Consider the following 19,221-nt stretch of genomic DNA (forward strand, 5'->3'; position numbering starts at 1 on the left):
TAGAGATTATAGGAAGGTATGTTTCTTTGGAACTGGAGGAGACGGACTGGACAGTAATCTCAGAGGATTTATAGATGGTTTTAATCTTGGGCTGTCTGATAGGAATTATGGCTCTTAGTTGATTAAGAGTGGGACTGATATGGTAGTATCTGTAGGGATCTAACGGATCAAGTCTAAAGGACTGAACCGCCCTCTCACTGCTTTCATCCTCTTGAGTTTCATATTGGAAATTTATGGAGGGTGAACTATCAGTTGGGACTCTGATGGCCGAGGTGGATGCTTGATCAGAAATTGGTTGATTTCCAGATCTGCTACTGTTTTGGTTTTCCATGGCTAAAAGAAATCAAAGGGTTTTCTTTGGGGTGATAAGCCCTAAACACGGCTCTCCTGGCCTTCTCAAAGGGGCGCCACACCTTACAGAATTCACTCTGTAAGTTTTAGTATGGAAAAGCTAGACAGGTAGATTAGTATCCAACAACTTTCTGATGTAGAGGATCCGAAGTATTTCGGCAACCACAGAGCATAATATTGTTGCACACCCAGGGGTTTCCTTTTGGGAAATTTGGCTCTAATACCAAAAATGGTTTTGTTAAAAACAGAGGAAGGTTACTTCATTAAGAGGAATGAGAGATTTACAAATACAAGATTGCACTCTAAGACTCCATGCCTAGAGACAAACCAAGGGTTCCCTTTTATAGGCACAAGGGAACCACTATTACACACTGTAGGCATTATTGATCCTTATCTCTAAGGAATCTTCTTTACAACTCACTCCTTACTTTATGTCACACTCACACTCTCATCCTTATCACAAAGGATGGTACAATACATATGAATACAAATACATACATATATTATTATTATCAGAGTGAGTGTGACACCCACGCTACTATAGTAATAATGTTCGAACCACAACTGATCCACACCAGCAGAAGATATGGCAAGGGAAGATGGTTCGACCGAATGTTCGCTCCTATCTTCAAAGACATCCTAACGCTACGGCTAATCAAGAGGAATGAGAGATTTACAAATACAAGATTGCACTCGAAGACAAATACATACATATAGTATGTATGTATTTGTCTTCATAATAATATATGTATTGTATTTGTATTCATAATAATATATGTATTTGTATCTGTTTTCAAAAAATTTCAATTCTTTCTCTCACTAACTCTCTTTGTGATTGAAACAGACTACAAATACCTACAGGGATTACTCAGGAGAAAAGAAGGAGAAATCCTAGATCTACAACTTGCAAGGTGGTCTGAGTCTCTCTCGAGATTCAAGTTTGAAGGGGTTAAAATTTATCTTACATTACACCACATCATTTTACTATTGTAATACATCACATTAACTAAACCCGAGTGGGATACGAGTTTATGCATAATTACATAAGGAAAATGAAAATCTCCCTCTTTAAAACATGATCCCCTCCCCTTCTGTTCAAACACAAAATCTTTCTTCTTCACTCAGTTCCTCATCAACCAACTCAACGTCGTCAAGTGGTCCAGGGGGACAGCACATATATTGCTCACTGCTTCCATGCCATTACTACTCCACTACCTCACCGCATGCGCATCACATCTATTGCTACAGCTTCGCTGCGCTTTCCCCTCATCACCAAAATCATCAAGCAAAAGGTTAGGCAAATTGCTTATATTAAAATAGGAGATAAAGTTTAGGATTTGATTTTCTAAATTGATTTATGATTAAGGTTTGCTTTGAACTATTGATTTGGGTTTAGTTGGAACTGTTGATTTTGGGTTAGATCTGAATTGTTGATTTAAGTTTGATGATGATGACGGTAGGTATGACTTGGATAATGAACCTAGATAGTGAGTGGGAAGCTTGGGAGGCAGGGATGACGAAGTTGGGAAAAGGGTGAGAACCAAGAATCTTCAAAGATAGGTCCTTTTTGATATGTGAAGCCTGGAACTGCTCATGGCAACCATGAACTAGGAATGAAGTACAGTTGTTAAAACAAGGATGAAAACCAGAAATCTGGTTTTGTTGTTGGGCTCAATTCGAACACACCACAACTCAATTCCTCCAAGGCGTTCTAGATTATTTATGACTTCCTGTTAAATTCTCTCATTTTTGCAAATGAACAGGTCATGGAACACTAAAAATTCAAACTGAGAGACATTATTTTCTATGTTATTAAGACATGTGTTTTCATTTCTGGTAATAATGGTGAAAAGTTTAGTTTGTATCTTCATCTTATTTTTTTTTTATGTTTTTCATCTATAAGTAATTTTTAGAGTGCTTATATATATATATATACATACATATATGTCAAGAAGGCATCCAGTATAGCACATGCCTAAGATAGGTCTAGTGGCAGCAAAAATGAAGTTTTGTTATGAAACTTTGTATATATTGTAATTAGAGGTTTAGTTAATCTATATGCTCTTGAACTGAATCTCGATACCTATTAGATTAAAAAAAAAGAATATAAGAGACATCTTCATGCAATGCAAAAAGTTTGTTTCGTAACATTGATTTTACAATATGTTTCAATTTGTTTGTTGAGATGCATTTATCAATTATCATATTAATGAAAATACATTTAATAGTTTATATTTTCATATTTTTACTAGCTATTACGAAAAATTTTGGAGCTATTGAGTTTATTTTTTGGATATTGCTTTTGGGTTTTTAAAAATGATTCATTGGGTTTTTAACTATCAAATATTCCTTTTTTTTTTCTTGTAATGTGATGTGGTAATTACAAAAGCCCCTAAAGCAAGTTTTACAATGAAAAGCTCATTTCAGTTTGATCTGTTCATGTGCGGGAGGAAAAAAGAGGACAAGAAAAGAATCCAAAAGCTGGGCAAATAATGCAGGTTTTGAACTGTTATTTTTGAATAAAACCATATATTTTAACTATTTATTTTTGTTGTTTATATTTTAATAAAACTTAATTTATTTATTTTTCTTGAATCTCTGTTTCATAGGAATGGCAATGGAGCATATATAGGTTGGATCTACTCTGCTCCAGATCCATATCCATAATAAAAATTAAGATCCGTATCTACTTCAGATCCATCATGAATCCATATTTTTTGCTCCATATCCAAATCTAAAAAAGAAATAAATATATATATCTGCTCCAAATCTTAAAAAAAATTAAAATCCAAATATGTTCTAAATCCGTCATGAATTCTAAAACTTAGCAATAAAAAAAAAATAATTTTTTAGAATGAAGATGAAGGCTAAAATGTATTGATAACAAATAAATTATATAATTTTTTTGTTATCAATATAATAAATATTGTAACTTATACTTTTACACAAAACAACAAATAAGAAAGATAATAAAATATCCTTCAAAAATAATTGTAGAGTCAAATCAATCTAATATTATATTGTCTCCTTCATCATTCTAATATCCAGGACACAGCCACCCTTATTCCTACAACATTAGATAATGACATATAAATTAAATATGATTTATATTTAGTGCTTTATTATTTTTATTATGACCATATTTAACTAAATATATGAATAACTATATTCCTTAAAAATTATTTAGCCAATACAATAAAATAAATTGCTAGGTTGTATTACTTGACTTTCAATTTGAATATTATATGTACATGCTTTGGGGTTGGCTGACCTTTAAATTTACAAAATTAACCTTTAAGTTTGAAGAGTTTAAATGCATGGTAAATATCAATAATGTGCTATGAATAAAATTTATTATCATTATAATTCCACAATTGTTAAGAAACTTTTAAAATAAAATAAAATTAAAAGATTGGTGGATATGGATATGGATTTAGATATTAAGATAGATCTTAGATCCACCAAAATCCATCTTAGATCCGCATATCGATATCCAAATCCGATCCAAATTCATTTTAAACCGACCCAAATCCGATCCAATTGGATTTAGATCACGTGGATCTTGGATCAGATCCAATCCATTGCCATCCCTACTATTTCACAGGTAAAAATATAGAATTATTAGTTTTATTATCTAGATGAAGAAAATTATTGTAACAAATACTAAACTTTAAGACTTTCACATATTATATTTTTCTCGGTTATTTAAAACTTCCATAATGGTAATTTTTGTAATACAAAATTTAAATTAATCATAAAAAATATATAATATAATACAACGCAACACCAAACATAATATAATTAAAAAATTAATACAGTATAGTGTCGTACTAGACACTGTATAGCATTATTATAGCCTAGTGCTAATGAAATGCATCATAATACAATACACTTGTGTTAAAATAATGTAATACAGTATAATATAATATAGTGTGCCAAACGTACCCCTAATGCAGTATAATACACTATGCCAAACATACCTTTATATTGCATTTACTTTATAGATTGGGAAATCGGAAATTTGAATGAGAATGATTGATAGTGTTTATTTACTAAAATAGAGATGGGAACGAGAATGAAACATGTGCGGCCTACATATTTTTGGAATTAAGGAATGAAAACTTGATTCGGGGTTGTGAATCAAGTTTCCATTCCTTGAACTTCCCATTTTAGCTCACTATTAGAGGTGTTCAGAATCCAATCCGATCCGCTCAATCCGTCTGATCCGCATAAATCTGATCCGTGGATTGGATTGAAAATTTGAAAATCCGCAATCGGTAGATTGAATATGGATTTACTTATGTGAATCCGCAAAAAAAAAATATTTATTTAATAAAAAATTAAACTTATAAATTAGGCATTATACTTACTAATAAATAAATAAGTTAAAATGTAGTTACATTAACATCATATTATGTCTTATCCGATAATAATATAAAATAAAAATAATTAAATAAAAAATATAGTTTCCTAAGCAGTTAATTTTCAAGTACTTATCTAAACAAATGAGTTTTTTTTTTTTTTTGGTGTGTTATATTTTGAAATTTTGAATGTATTTTCTAACTTTATTTAAACAATTAATTTATTTAAATCTTATTTAATTTTAAATTTGATCGGTATTAAGATCATTTTTATATTAATTTTTTATTTAGTTAGTTCATGGATAAGACATGATTAAAAATTGTTAGCCTGTAAATCAATCCGCAAAATGGTGGATTGGATATGGATTGAGTCAAATCCGCATCCGATCTGCAGACGTATGGATTGGATTTGGATTGAATTTCATTAATCCGTGGATTGAATTGGATTAAAAATTTATAATCCCCAAAATCGTGGATCAGATGTGGATTGATGTTCAATCCACAAAATCCGATCCGTGAACACCCCTACTCACTATTGTCCTCAATTAAGATATTTTTATATTATACTATTGTTATGGCTATTATTCTTATTTTTGTAATTGTTGTTAATAAGAATAATAATAATGATACCAGTAGTAGTAATAGTAATAATAATTTTAACAATAATAATAATATAATACTAGTAATAATAATCTTAACAATTATTATCACCCCACCACCACTATTATTATTATTAACAATAATTATTTTGAATAATAATAATAATCACAATTATTATAATAAATTTTTATTAAGGTTATTTTAGTAACTTGTAACAATTTATTCAAATTTTAAGACAACGTAAACACATCAATGACAATACAAGTCATTCCCATTTTGATTCTTAAAATAAATAATTTATTCTAATTTCCATTATCTACTTTCAATTTCAACTCATTTTAATTCCAACCCATTCCAATTTCAAATACTAATTAGTAAACACACTATTAATATTTTTCGTCCATTTAAATTTTCTTTGTTTGGGGGATCAGATTATAGTTACAACAATCATGTTACATCACCCAACACCGACGACTCGCTGCCATGATGATAAGGACTAACAGAAATTAAAACTAAGACATGCACCATTAGATTTTAAATAATTAGTCACTGAAACCCAATAGCCATAATCCTGACTAGTATGTTAAATAATCTGTACCATAAATAGCATAAATGCCTCTAAAAGGATTGAGGCATAGATTCATCATAACTATAGAATATCCTCGTTTATTTCCCAAGTTAAAATGAAATGCCTAAATGAATGGAAGATGCAAGTTTTCAAAGGATCAAATTCATAACTTTTCCAACAAGAGTCGTAAATAATAAGCAAATACAGGTTCTGCAATCCTGTTAAAGATTAAAAAAAAAAAAGATAAGCCAGTATGACATGTATCCGAGCTTCTACCATTCAGAACCATACCATATCAATAATGTCACTTATACCCACAGGCAAAATTCAATACTATTGAATAACATATAACCTCCTCATGAGTTGATTTATTACAAAAAAAAAAAAAAAATCTCTACAGAAGCTAGAATGTTGACCAAAAAGGCGAATATTTCCTAGCAAATCAGAGCAGATGTAGATTTTTAGAACCACCCCCCAGCCACTATCTTTCTTTTAAACAGAATAGCAGAATAAAACATTTCAAGGGGCAGTCTCTCTTTCCATACCAACAGCTTCTATTTGCTTAGCATTGTTTGGCTTCTTTAAAACATGTCATGTCATAGGATCGATGGGACGTGTATCACGTGGTCCGTCTTTGTGTCCCATTACCACCATGGGGGTGAAGGTAGTAACCTAGTCCTGAAAAGAACGCACTGGATGATGTCTGATGGTTGAGCACTAACTGATAGCTAATACCTGCAAAAATATTAAAGAGAAACCAAATTAGGCAGAGATAAAGCAGTGAGATGTTTTATGCAATTATTTATAGGGTCCGCTTATAATACAGCCGCTGTATCTCATACAGCTGCTTTTTATTATTTGTTTATTTGTGCATACAACCGGCCACCTAAGGTAACTGTTATACAAGGAAATATAAAAGAAAATACTAAAGGTAATTATCATCTACCTACCCTTATTTCAAGCAAATATCAAACTAATCAAATCAAACTAAAAAGCTACCGAAGACCCCCTCAACTTTGCATGAAAATATACTTTTCTATTTTTTTAATAACATGAAAATATACTTAAAATATGAGACTCCTATACTACTGGGAATAAGATTTAAGTATCAGTTAATAAAATTGATTGTAACTAATTAAATTATTTTAATATTACATTATAAATTTAACTATATTTTACATAAAAAATTATCATAATATTTTATTAATTTTTTATAGTATAGTGTAGTTTGAATATCTAGATCCATAATTAATCATATTTATTTTCAAATAATTGGAACAATCAATCCTATAATACACAAAATGACTCAAATATCTACCTACCAATCTAATGATAGTTTTTATCCAACTATCGGATAATAATGAAACAATTATCTTGGTGATAGTCCATTATAATTAAATGTAAAATATTTTTTTCATTATTTTTTATTAATGATAGTTGCTAATATTAATATGTTACTCTATACCCTATAACAAAATATTTGTATATTAGACAAATATAATGTTTCTAATATTCTATAAGTTTAAATAATGCTCACAAATAACCTCTTGTGCAAATTAATTCATGTGAATATATTTATGAAATTAATTACTTTATTTATTCGTTTATCTTTTATAGTTATATTTATTCACTATTTTCAAGTCACAACAATTTCTATAAATACTTAAAATGGACAATTACATATGTACTGTTAATTTTTGATCTATTGCTATTAGTGGTATTGTGATTAATGATCTTATAACATTAAGCTTTATTATGTTGTTACTAGCCATAATTGTTAGCCAATTTAAATTTGATTAAACTAAACTTAGTTACGATATTTATTATCAGAATATGTATACATAAATGACATTGTTCTTATTATTATAATAATAATAATAATAATAATAATAATAATAATAAAGGAGATGTTTAGAGTCATACATGAGTTTAACTCACCCATTAGGGTTTAGTAATATTATTAGTAATAATTACAATTCATATTCCCATTGTATAGTAAATGTTAGGGAAAACGTCAACAACAAGCCATGGTTTAGCAAAATGATCATAAAAAGTCCATCTTAATCTCATAATGATCGCATACACATCTTTTTGGACAATTATGCCCTTTGAATATAGTGACTAAAATATATTTCATTTGGATATAATTGTTCAAAAAAAGATCTAAATGGTAAAAAGTAATTGAGTGACATATGTATTTAGAATACAAATTAGGTTATAAATATTGGGATCCTATCATTATTATAAAGTATTAATATAATAATATCAAATTAGTTTAGGACCCATGGGTGTAGCTAAGTAATTTTAAATTGCTTTATTTTAATTGGCTACCTAAATTTGAATTTTCGGGAGGTAAGGGATTAAAAATAAATATAATTTTTTTTAAAAAGTCATATTTTTTTGTAATAATATAAGTGAATGAATTATTTTTCACCTAGGCGGGCAAAATTAGCGCCTAAATGAAATATTTAACAAATTTTATTCTATTTTTAATATGTATCAAATTGAATTTTTATGATTTTTCACCTAAAGTATAAATACTTCATATTCTACTATTTCTTTAGAAACCCTAGCCGCTCTCACAATATCTCAGTCCTCACACACTCAAAACCTCACCGGCCACCAGCCGAGCTGCCATCGCTATTCCAACATGACTAAACTGCTGTTGTATTGACCATCGCAAGCATAGCTACTAAGTTGATTGGAGCCAAAAATAGAGACCGCTGGAGCAGGAGGACCCGATAATCATCAAAATGTAGAAGCAGTTATGAGTCGTCAAAAGAAAGGGCTCAAAAAGCATGCATTCATTTGTGTTCTTTTGGCCTTGGTTAATTCAATTCTATTGGGTTACGGTGAGTCTTCATTCAACACCCTTTTCCTGTTTGCTTTTAATTTTTACTCTAAATGTTAATATATAAATATTTGGCATGTAATTGTAATCGGATGGTGGCATGGTGACGTGAAATGAAGCTTTTGGGGTGTAGACATTTGAGTGATGAGTGGTGCAGTTCTTTTCACAAAAGAAGATCTTGACAACCGGTAGTCCAAGTAGAGCTTTTGACAAATTCTTGCAGCAGATTCACAGTAAATCCTCTCTCTTCGTTCCTTATTTTCACAAATAATTGCATGTTTATATAAGTTTTTAAATTTCTTTTTATCTAATTGGATAAATTTGGGATGAAATTTCAGTTAAATGTCACTGATTTTTTTAAATTCAAAGTGTTTTACACAGCTGGTTTCTTTGATTGATTCCTTCAGTTACTTGTTTACACCACCAAGTTGAGCTAGTTTATATGCCTTTAGATCACAAACTAGCATACCACATGATTTGGTCTTTGATCCTAAAACCTTGGATGGGGTCTGGATTTTGTTTAATTGTCAATGTTTCTTGAATTGTGATTTCCTAGAGTCTGGCTTTTCAAACTGCGAGACTGAAAAGTTATTTTAGTTCTTAAAAAATTAAAAAAATAATAATAATCTAAGCCCTAATCTTTCCTTCCATATTCTTTCGTTGCTTAGGGTCTGTGAGTCATCAGAATATGAGGGGAGGCTTTTCAGGGAGATCTTCGTGCCCTGACGGTCATTATTCTCATTGTAACAGACAGGTGACCTTATCCTGTTACCTACTTGTTTTACTTTTGATTTTTGTTTTTTGATCGAGCAGCAGTGAATATTTTTTGTGTTTATTTTCCAATTTTTTTCTTTATATAACTCTTGGTTTTATGTTAAAATGAGTGGTGAGGGGATATTGTTGTCATTGTAGTTGACTCTGTCTTTAGAAATGTTTTATTAAGATTTACTTTTGCTAATATCACTTGGGTAATTCCCTGGAAATGTTTATCAAATGTCATTACTGCCAGTTTTATGCTCATTGGCCATAGTTCTTAGTCTCTAATTAGTTTGGAATATTAGGAATCTCTTTTTATGACATATTTGTCTTTTCTTTTCGTATATCCTTGCTCTGTATTCAGAGCTGGTTGACTTCTCCTAATGTTATTTCAAATTCTCTCAAGGTTGAAGGGAGTAATGTCAAACAACCCAAGTACTTTGAAGCTCCATATTCTTTCTATAGAGATTATGATCTCCATTCATCATCTACTCAGTCTGATTGTAAGAACATACATTCGGATGTGAGTAGAATTTGAATTGGAATTATTTTTTAATTTTTTTTAAATGATGAATATGTTAGTATTTATGTGTCATTCAAATAACAGATAAAATAATATGATTAGTCACTGAAAGCACATTTTATATCTTCTCTTTCTTGCTCATCAGTTGCCTCGTTGTTTTTATTTATTTATAAGCTTACTGCAGCTTCAACTTTTGCCGTTACTTTCTATGGATTGCAACTCTTAATTTAATCAAATTGCACATTTCAGATGTTAAAAGCTCCAATGCTTCTAATATTGGTCCTTAATTCGACCATGCTATTGAATTCTATTTTTTTGCAAGAGTTTTTATGATGCTGAGTTTGATTGTATTCTGATTTCATATTGAATCTTACAACTATTCCAACTTGAAAAGAAAAAGTAAACTATTGTACGAATATGCTAAGTCTTGCCTTTTTGTCTTTTCTCTCAATTCAATTAGGGATTTACTTAATTATTGATTGACATGAATTCAATTATGATTGAATTGAGTAAAATGAAGGTGATAAGGACATTATTTGATCAATTTTTCTGCACAAAATACTGTGGATGTTAACATTGTTTATGGGGAAGGGATTGTAAAATTGGATATTGAGGTTCTATAATGTTTGTTGATTTTGCAGTGAGATTAGATGTGAAGAAGAGGATAAAGGCTGATTGAATTGAACAATGACATTATACAAGGTGCGAATTCAGAGTTGGTTGACATAGTTATGTCTCTGATTGTACTAAATTTTATCATTTAGCTATGAAAAAAGAGTTTTATCTTCATGTTATATTTATTGTCTTAGAATGGAAACATGACAACTTGCTCAAGCTGTGAAAGCTTGGTAAGGCTTCTCAAAAACCAGAAAAGTGGGGATGGCTACATGCACATATTGAGAATGGCTACATGGGTAAAGGGAACTTGTATGCAAAGTGAAAGTTAAAAGTCTGTTAATAGTCTCATTGCTTCTAGAATGATAAGTTCGTAATGGTGAAATGTTTAGGTTATATTGATGGGAGCAAGCCCATGAATTGATGTAGTGATGGATACTGAATTGGAAAATGGTGTTTCTGGTTCATGGAATATCTTGGAGGAAGTACAAAAAGTGATACAAGACAACAAAGCATACATCTTCTTAAAAATATTGAATGGCTTTGTTTGCTTTCTAGGCGTGGTTTATTTTTCTACTTTAACTAGATGGCTTATTGATTCTGGTAATAGATTGGTTTGTTACCAATTCCTTGATTTGAGTTGCCTTTTTTTTGTTTTGGTTTTTTCAACTATTGTGGTATTGATATTCCTACATTTCAAATGCTTTGGTAATTAGTAATCCAGTCATTTTTAAGTATTTTGGCTACTTGAACAGTGTCTGGGTATGCTGATAAATTATAAGAATTGTCGAAACTATAATAAACAAATAAACAAGGCTTTGTTTTGGATGCATTTTACTCATGAATGAATCTATATGCTTACAAATTTTTGCCAGTTATTTTTAGGTGTTTAGTTTCTATTGCGTTTTGTGAGTTTTTTCATACCAATGCTATTTCATAATTTATATTATTCATGCAATCATGAATCAGTACTGCTGAAATTTTATTCTTGTTTATTTGGATGTATTCTCCTCTATCTTTATCGCCGTGATCAATTTGTCATTAAATGAAAGTAAACATAAAAGAGTATGCCATTTGAGAATATTTTTTATATTCTGAATATTGCTGTTAAAAAATTCATCAAAAAATATGTTGTTAAAATTAGAATGTAGTTATGTGTTTATTTTATTTTTAAGTTTCAATTTTTCTATTAATACAATATATGACTGATCCTGACTAAGAATTTAGATCATGCATTTGAAATTTTAATATTGTTTATTTCTTTGCAGCCCTTTTTTCTAATATGATTTTTTTTTTTACTGCAGAGACCCATGAAATCTAAATCTCAAATTAGCAGCAGCATCTGAAGTTTAATTTTGTGTGATCAAAATTATTGATATTAAAAGTTATAAATTGATTTAATTTTGTATTAGTTTATTGATGTTAAAAGTTTTTAAAGAGTTATTTTCTTGCGAGTTTGTAAAATAATTTCTCAATAGAAGGGGTTTTTGGCTCTTCTTCCTCTGCAATTCTAACTTTTTAGTAGTCCACATATCGGTTCACTATAGTCATTAACTGCTTAAGTGAAAGTCTTGTATTGGATTTTTTTTCCATTAATTTTCAACTACATTGGATAAAATAATAGGACATTATAATTTTATTTGTAAATAAGGACCATTTGAAAAAGATAAGTTGATTAAACATGCAAAAGCATGTTAAAAAATGTTGGTTACTGTAGTGTTAGATTTTCATAATGTCGTAGTGGCTAAAATAAACTTTTAAAAATTATTTTAGCTAAGTCTTGAAAATTAAAGAACTTATTTTATAAATTAAAAATGATATGCATACTTAAAAACGAAAAAGAAAGATACTCATTTTAAAAATAAAATGTTAACAAATCTCATGAGGTAGGATCGCAATAATGATCATAGTAAGAGTAAAAAAGTAAATAATAATAGTGATAATAATTTAAGTATAATATAATATTTATAATTAATGACATAAGTTTTTGGTTACAGTAATAAGAAATTAAGAAAACTAATTTGAAAAGAAAATAGAGAGGTAAAAATTTAATTTGAATTGAAACAATCTTAATTCTTGATTTATTTTAGTTCAAAGATAAATAAACATAATTAATTGAATGATAAAATGGGCAAAATGTTTTTAAAGATCAAAAGTTAACTAAAATAAATTCAAGTTCAAAAAATCTAATGAAGTCAACTGAGGCCAGAAAAGAAAAGGAAAAAGATAATTCAACATAAATAGATTAAGAAAGTTTTAATTTTTTGTTAAAAAATTATAATTATTTAAATGATAAATGAGTATAAATGTGAATAAAGGCCAAAATCTCTAATATAGGTGATCAAATTCACGATCAGATCTCCTAGAGTAATGAATAATGGTTTCAACTAAAAAAAGTATTTCAACGCGTTAGGTGTTGTAACTTGTAGAAATCAATTGTATAATCAAAATGTTTTAAGAATATCTCAGTAATCTAAAAGGGTATAAAAATAGTGCTGGACATAAACATATACGTTCTTATTATATTCTACTATAAATCTCATGAGACATGATAGTAATAATAATAATTTTAGTAACATTATAAATAAATAATAATAGTAGACGAAATACAAATAAAATAATAATAATAATACTTATAATAACATAATTTTTTTTGAAGTCATGAGAAACTAAAAAAACTATTTTGAAAAGAAAATAGAGTGGTAAAAGTTTTATATGAATTAAATTTTTTTGATGAAGTTTTTTTAAAATATAAATGACTAGGTTAATTGAAATGATAAAATAAGCTATCCTAAAAATAAAATAAATAAGTTTCAACACAAATAGACTAAGTAAGCTTCAATTTTGTAAGTTAAAATAAACAAATATAATTAATTGAATGTTAAAATGGGCATAAAGTTTATAAAGATTAGAAGTTAGGTATAAATAAATTTAAGTTTAAGAAATCTCATGAAGTCAATTGATTGCAAAATGAAAAAGAAAAAAGAAATTTCAACACAAATAGATTAATAAAGTTTTAATTTTAGTAAGTTTAAATATTACTTTTTATTTACCGTCAAAGTTTTTAAAAATTAAAGAAATTATTTTAAAAAGTAAAGAGAAAGAGGAAAATAAATGCATTAATTCATTTTAAGGATAACTAAAAATAATCAATTAAAATAATTAAATGGGACTAAATTTGTATAAAAACTAAAAGCTCAATTATATATACAATAAGCTCAATAGATCTCACAAAATAATGAAAATAGAAAAAAAAAAAGAGAGACTTAGATTATGGATCCAAAATATTGGAAAAAAATAAGGGTTGCAATAAAGATTTTTCAATATTATATGGTAAGTTGATATTTACTAAAATAGTAAGGGGTCAGACATAGTTCACCTTATTAATATTATTGTTTTTCATAACACACAAAAATTTGGTATTTAACCCCAATAAATGAAATTTTACCAGGTTAATTGGAATACTAAACGCAAAACTAGTGGAATAATAATTGAAATAAATAAACCCACAAGAGAGAAAGTATAACTAAAATTAGAGATTTATTTAACCAAAAATAAAATTATGAAAAATAAATTTGGTACTTAACCCAAATAATTGGAATCGGTCCAAGTCAATGGGAATATTCAATACAAAACTAGAGGAATAATTAGATGAAACATTTGAACCAATAAGCGAGAAAATCTAACGAAAATTAGGAACTCATCCAACGAGAAATTAAAATTACTCGAAATCTAACAAAAAATATTGATATTGAACGAACTTAGTAGGAATACATAACATAAAACTAATGGACTAATAATTTGAAACATGTGAACCTAAATATGAAAAAGCTTAACCAAAATCAAGAACAAATTTAACCAAAAAAAGTTTATTTCGGTATTTAACCCAAATAACTGAAATCTTACCAAGTTAATTGGAATATTAAACGCAAAATGAGTGGAATAATAATTGAAACAATAAACCCACAAGGGAGAAAGTGTAACCACATTTAGGGACTTATTCAACCAAAAATAAAAATTACGAAAAATAAATTTGATACTTAACCCAAATAATTGGAATCTATCCAGGTTAATAGGAATATTTAATACAAAACTAGAGGAATAGTTAGATGAAACATTTGAACCAATAAGCGAGAAAATCTAACGAAAATTAGGAACTAATCCAACGGGAAATGAATATTACTTGGAATCTAACCCAAAATATTGGTATTGTACGAACTTAGTAGGAATACCTAACACAAAACTAGTTGACTAATAATTTGAAACATGTGAACCTAAATATGAAAAAGTTTAATCAAAATCAGGAACTAATCTAACAAAAAAAATTATTTCGGTATTTAACCCAAATAACTGAAATCTTACCAAGTTAATTGTAATATTGAACACAAAACTAGTAAAATAATAATTGTAGCATATAAACCCACAATAGAGAAAATATAACCAAAATTAGGGACTTATTTAACCAAAAATAAATTTGGTACTTAACCCAAATAATTGGAATCTGTCTAAGTTAATGGGAATATTCAACACAAAACTAGAGGAATAATTAGATGAAACATTTGAAACAATAAACGAGAAAATCTAACGAAAATTAGGAACTCATCCAATGAGAAATTAAAATTACTTGGAATCTAACCCAAAATATTAATTTTTTTTTATTTTCCTAATGTTATATTGGCCATAATAAACTTTTAAAAATTATTTAGCTAAGTCTTGAAAAATTCAAGAACTTATTTTATATATTGAAAATTATATACATAATTGTAGTAACAGAAAAAATCTCATGAGGCTACAAATCTCATGAGGCTTGAGAGTAATAAAAATAATTGTAGTAACAGAAAAAATAAATAATCATAATAGTAGTAATACAAGTATAATATTATAATATTTGTAATTAATAAAATAAATTTTTGGTTGAAGTAATAAGAAATTAAGAAAACTATTTTGAAAAGAAACTAGACTGGTAAAATTTTATACGAATTCAAAAAAAATCAATTCTTGATTTATTTTAGTCTAAGGTATATAAATACAATTATTTTAGATCAAAAGCTAAGTATAAATAAATTTAACTTAAAGAAATCTCATACTGTCAATTGATCCCAAGGAAAAGAAAAAAAAAGATAAAATATTTTTATAACATATACTGTCGTAACTTTTAAAAAATATTTTTTTGAAAAATAAAGTTTTTGAGAAGCATAACAATTGCAAGCACTCTTACATATTATTTTTTATTTATTGTTGAAGTTTTGAAAAATTAAAGAAATTATTTTAAAAAGTAAAGAGAAAGATGGAAATAAATACATTAATTTATTTCAAGGAAAACTAAAAATAATCAATTAAAATGATAAAATGAGAATAATATGTATAAAGACTAAAAGCTCAAGTATATATACAATCAAGTTTAAGAGATCTCAAGAACAAAAAAAAAAAGACTTAGATTATGGACCCAAAGTGTTCAAAATGATAAAGGGTTGCAATTAAAAATGACTTGAAAATTTTATTGATGGCATGTAAAATTTTTTCAGCAAGATTGAGGACTTTACACTTGTATCAAGGACTGCGTTTGTAGAAATTAAAGGAATGTAGGCTGGGTAATTATTGTTACATATTCTGGTCTTGTGTATTTTTAAGTGCATCCGATAAATTAGTACAACATTATAATTTATTTGTAAATAAATGCCAATAAATTTATGAGTAAAAAAGACCATTTGAAAAAGATAAATTAATTAAACATGCAAAATCATATTACAAAGTGTTCTTACTATGATGTTAGATTTTCATCGTACCTATTGGCCATAATAAATTTTTGAAAATTATTTTCACTAAGTCTTGAAAATTGAAGAACTTATTTTATAAATTGAAAATTATATACATATTTAAAAATGAAAAGGAAGAATGCTCATTATAAGAAAAAAAGTTGTGAAAAAAATCTCATGATTGTAGTAAAGGTCCGGCTATATTGGAACCGCTCTAAGGTAGACACCCTTTCATAACCATACGATCAAAGTTATAATGAGTTTTTTTTACTATTTATCACTTTACGTATGTAGTTATAATTTGTGCTCTACCTTAGAGCAACTCCAAAGTAGCCATAGCCTTGTAGTAATTATAATAATAGTAATAGTAAAAAAAAATAATAATAGTGGTAATAATCCAAGTATAATATACTAATATTTATAATTAATAACATAAATATTTTTTGAAGTCATTCGAAATTAATAAAACTAATTTGAAAAGAAAATCGAGTGGTAAAAATTTAATTTGAATTCAAAAAAATCTTAATTCTTGATTATTTTATTTTAAAGATAAATAAATATGGTTTATTTTAAATATAACTAAATACTATTAATTAAAATGATTAAATGATAATAAATATGTATAAAGATTAAAAGCTTAAGTACATATACATTCAAGTTCAGAAGAACTCATGAAGTAACAAAGATTAAAAAAAAAAGGATTTAAATTAAAGACCCAAAATGTTAGAAATGATAAAGGGTTGCAATAAAAAAATTTCAATATTGTATAGTAAATTGATATTTGTTAAAATAATAAGCGGTTATATATAATTGGCCTTACTGATATTGTTGTTATTTTAAAAAAGTAATATTAGTATTATTTAAAAAAGGAAATGGAACATGTATCTATAGTGTTGGAATATAATGAAAATAATAGGAACATAAAACCATTGTAAGGTGTAAAAGAGTAGGAATAACTTAACTTAAAAGTGGGAATAATTTACTAAAAAGTTGAAAAAAATATAATGGAAAGCATGAATTTATGAAGTAAAATTGGACCGTCAGCCAAAATTTTGGAATTCACTTAAAAGAGTAGGAATATGTAACCACAAAATTTTGAAAATAAAGTTGAAATTTATTAACAAAAAGTAGGACTACAAAAAATAAACTTGAAACATCTAATCAAAATATTTGAATTCAATACAAATAGTGAGAATATAGAACCAAGAAATGATAGAAAAATGAGTGGAAGAGCAAAACTTAAAAGTTGGAATAACTTGATAAGAATTTGATAAATTCCAATGAAAAGTCGAGATCCGAAAAATGAACTTAAAACATTCACCTAAATGTTGGAATTCAATCAAAATAGTAGAAATATAGTATCGTGGAACAAAAAGTTGAAGAGGTTAACAAAATAGTCGGAACAACTTACAAAGAATTTGATGAATTCCAATGACAAATAGGGATCTTAAAAATGAACTTGAAATATTAATCCAAAATATTAGAATTTAGTAAAAAACAGTAGGAATATATAGCCAAAATGTGATGATAATAGTTGAAGAACTTAACCAAAAAATTGTAAGTATCTACCAATAATATGATAAATTCCAACAGTGATTGATATGAAAAATAAACTTGAAACATCTACATAAAATATTGAAATTTAATTAAAAAAGTAAGAATATAGAACCAATATATGGTAGGAAAATGAGTGGAAGTGCTTAACACATAAATTGAAACAACTTGACAAGAATTTAATAAATTATAGTGAAAAGTAGAGAACTAAAAAATAACTTGAAACATGTACTCAAATATTGGAATTCAATAAAAAAAAAGTATGAATATAGGACCAAAATTTGGTGAGAAATTAAGTTGAAAACGTTGACCTAAAAGTTGGAACAATTGACAAAGAATTTGATAAATTTTAATGGAAAGCAGGGGTTTGAAAAATAACTTGATATATTTACCCAATGTTGGAATTTAATAAAAAGAGTATGATTATAGAACCAATAAATGGTGGAAAGGGAGTGCAAAAGCATAACCAAGAAGTTGGAATGACTTAACAAGAGTTTGATAAATTCCAATGAAAAATAGATATCTTAAAAATAAACTTGAAATATTCACCCAGATGTTGGAATTCAATAAAAAAAAGTAGAAATATTGAACCAAAATTCGATGGGAATAAAAGTTGAAGAGGTTAACTCGAAGGTTGGAACAACTTACAAAGAATTTGATAAATTTTAACAGAAAGTAGGGATCTAAAAACTGAACTGCGTATATTTACCTAAAATGTTAGAATTCAATGAAAAAAATAGAAATATAGTACCAAAAAGTTGTGGGAATAATAATTAAACAGTTTAACCCAAAAGTTGTAAGTACTTACCAATAACTTGATAAACTTCAACAATAAATAGGGATTTAAAAAATGAACTTGAAACATCTATGGCAAATATTGGAATTCAATGAAAAGAGTAGGAATATAAAATCAAAAAGCAGTGGAAAAAAGAGTTGAGGAGGTTAACCTAAAACTTGGAATGAGTTACTAAGAATATGATAAATCCAACAGCAAGTAGGGATCAAGAAATAAACTTGAAATATTTGGAAAAAATATTGAAATTACGTAAAAATAGTAGAAATATAGAACCAAAAAATGGTGGAAACAAGAGTTGAAGAGCATGACCTAAAAGTTTGAAGAACTTAACAAGAATCTGATAAAGTTTAACAACCAATCAAGATCTAAAAAATGAACCTGAAATATCCAAACAAAATGTTAGAATTCAATAAAAAGAGTGGAAATATAGAACCAAAAAGTGGTGGAAATAAAAGTGGAAGAAATTAACCTAAAAGTTAAAATAACTTAA

At 27.6% G+C, this 19,221-nt stretch overlaps 2 long non-coding RNA genes across 4 annotated transcripts; both read left to right on the forward strand.

Moving 5' to 3' along the window:
- The first annotated feature begins 1,224 nt into the window (after nucleotides 1-1,224).
- Nucleotides 1,225-2,221, forward strand: LOC112499561 (uncharacterized). Its single transcript, XR_003067132.2, has 2 exons — nucleotides 1,225-1,643; nucleotides 1,812-2,221. It is a non-coding gene; the product is annotated as an uncharacterized LOC112499561 (long non-coding RNA).
- A 6,205-nt stretch (nucleotides 2,222-8,426) lies between these two features.
- LOC107178654 (uncharacterized) lies at nucleotides 8,427-11,097 on the forward strand. Of its 3 annotated transcripts, none has more exons than XR_008055671.1 (4): nucleotides 8,427-8,732; nucleotides 8,851-8,964; nucleotides 9,400-9,485; nucleotides 10,652-11,097. It is a non-coding gene; the product is annotated as an uncharacterized LOC107178654 (long non-coding RNA). The 3 variants fall into 3 exon arrangements; XR_008055670.1 differs by lacking the exon at nucleotides 10,652-11,097 and adding an exon at nucleotides 9,894-10,645; XR_008055669.1 differs by lacking the exon at nucleotides 10,652-11,097 and having other exon boundaries at nucleotides 9,400-9,714.
- The last annotated feature ends 8,124 nt before the right edge of the window (nucleotides 11,098-19,221 follow it).

This window comes from Citrus sinensis, chromosome 1 (genome assembly GCF_022201045.2).
Source record: "Citrus sinensis cultivar Valencia sweet orange chromosome 1, DVS_A1.0, whole genome shotgun sequence".
Lineage (NCBI taxonomy): Eukaryota > Viridiplantae > Streptophyta > Magnoliopsida > Sapindales > Rutaceae > Citrus > Citrus sinensis.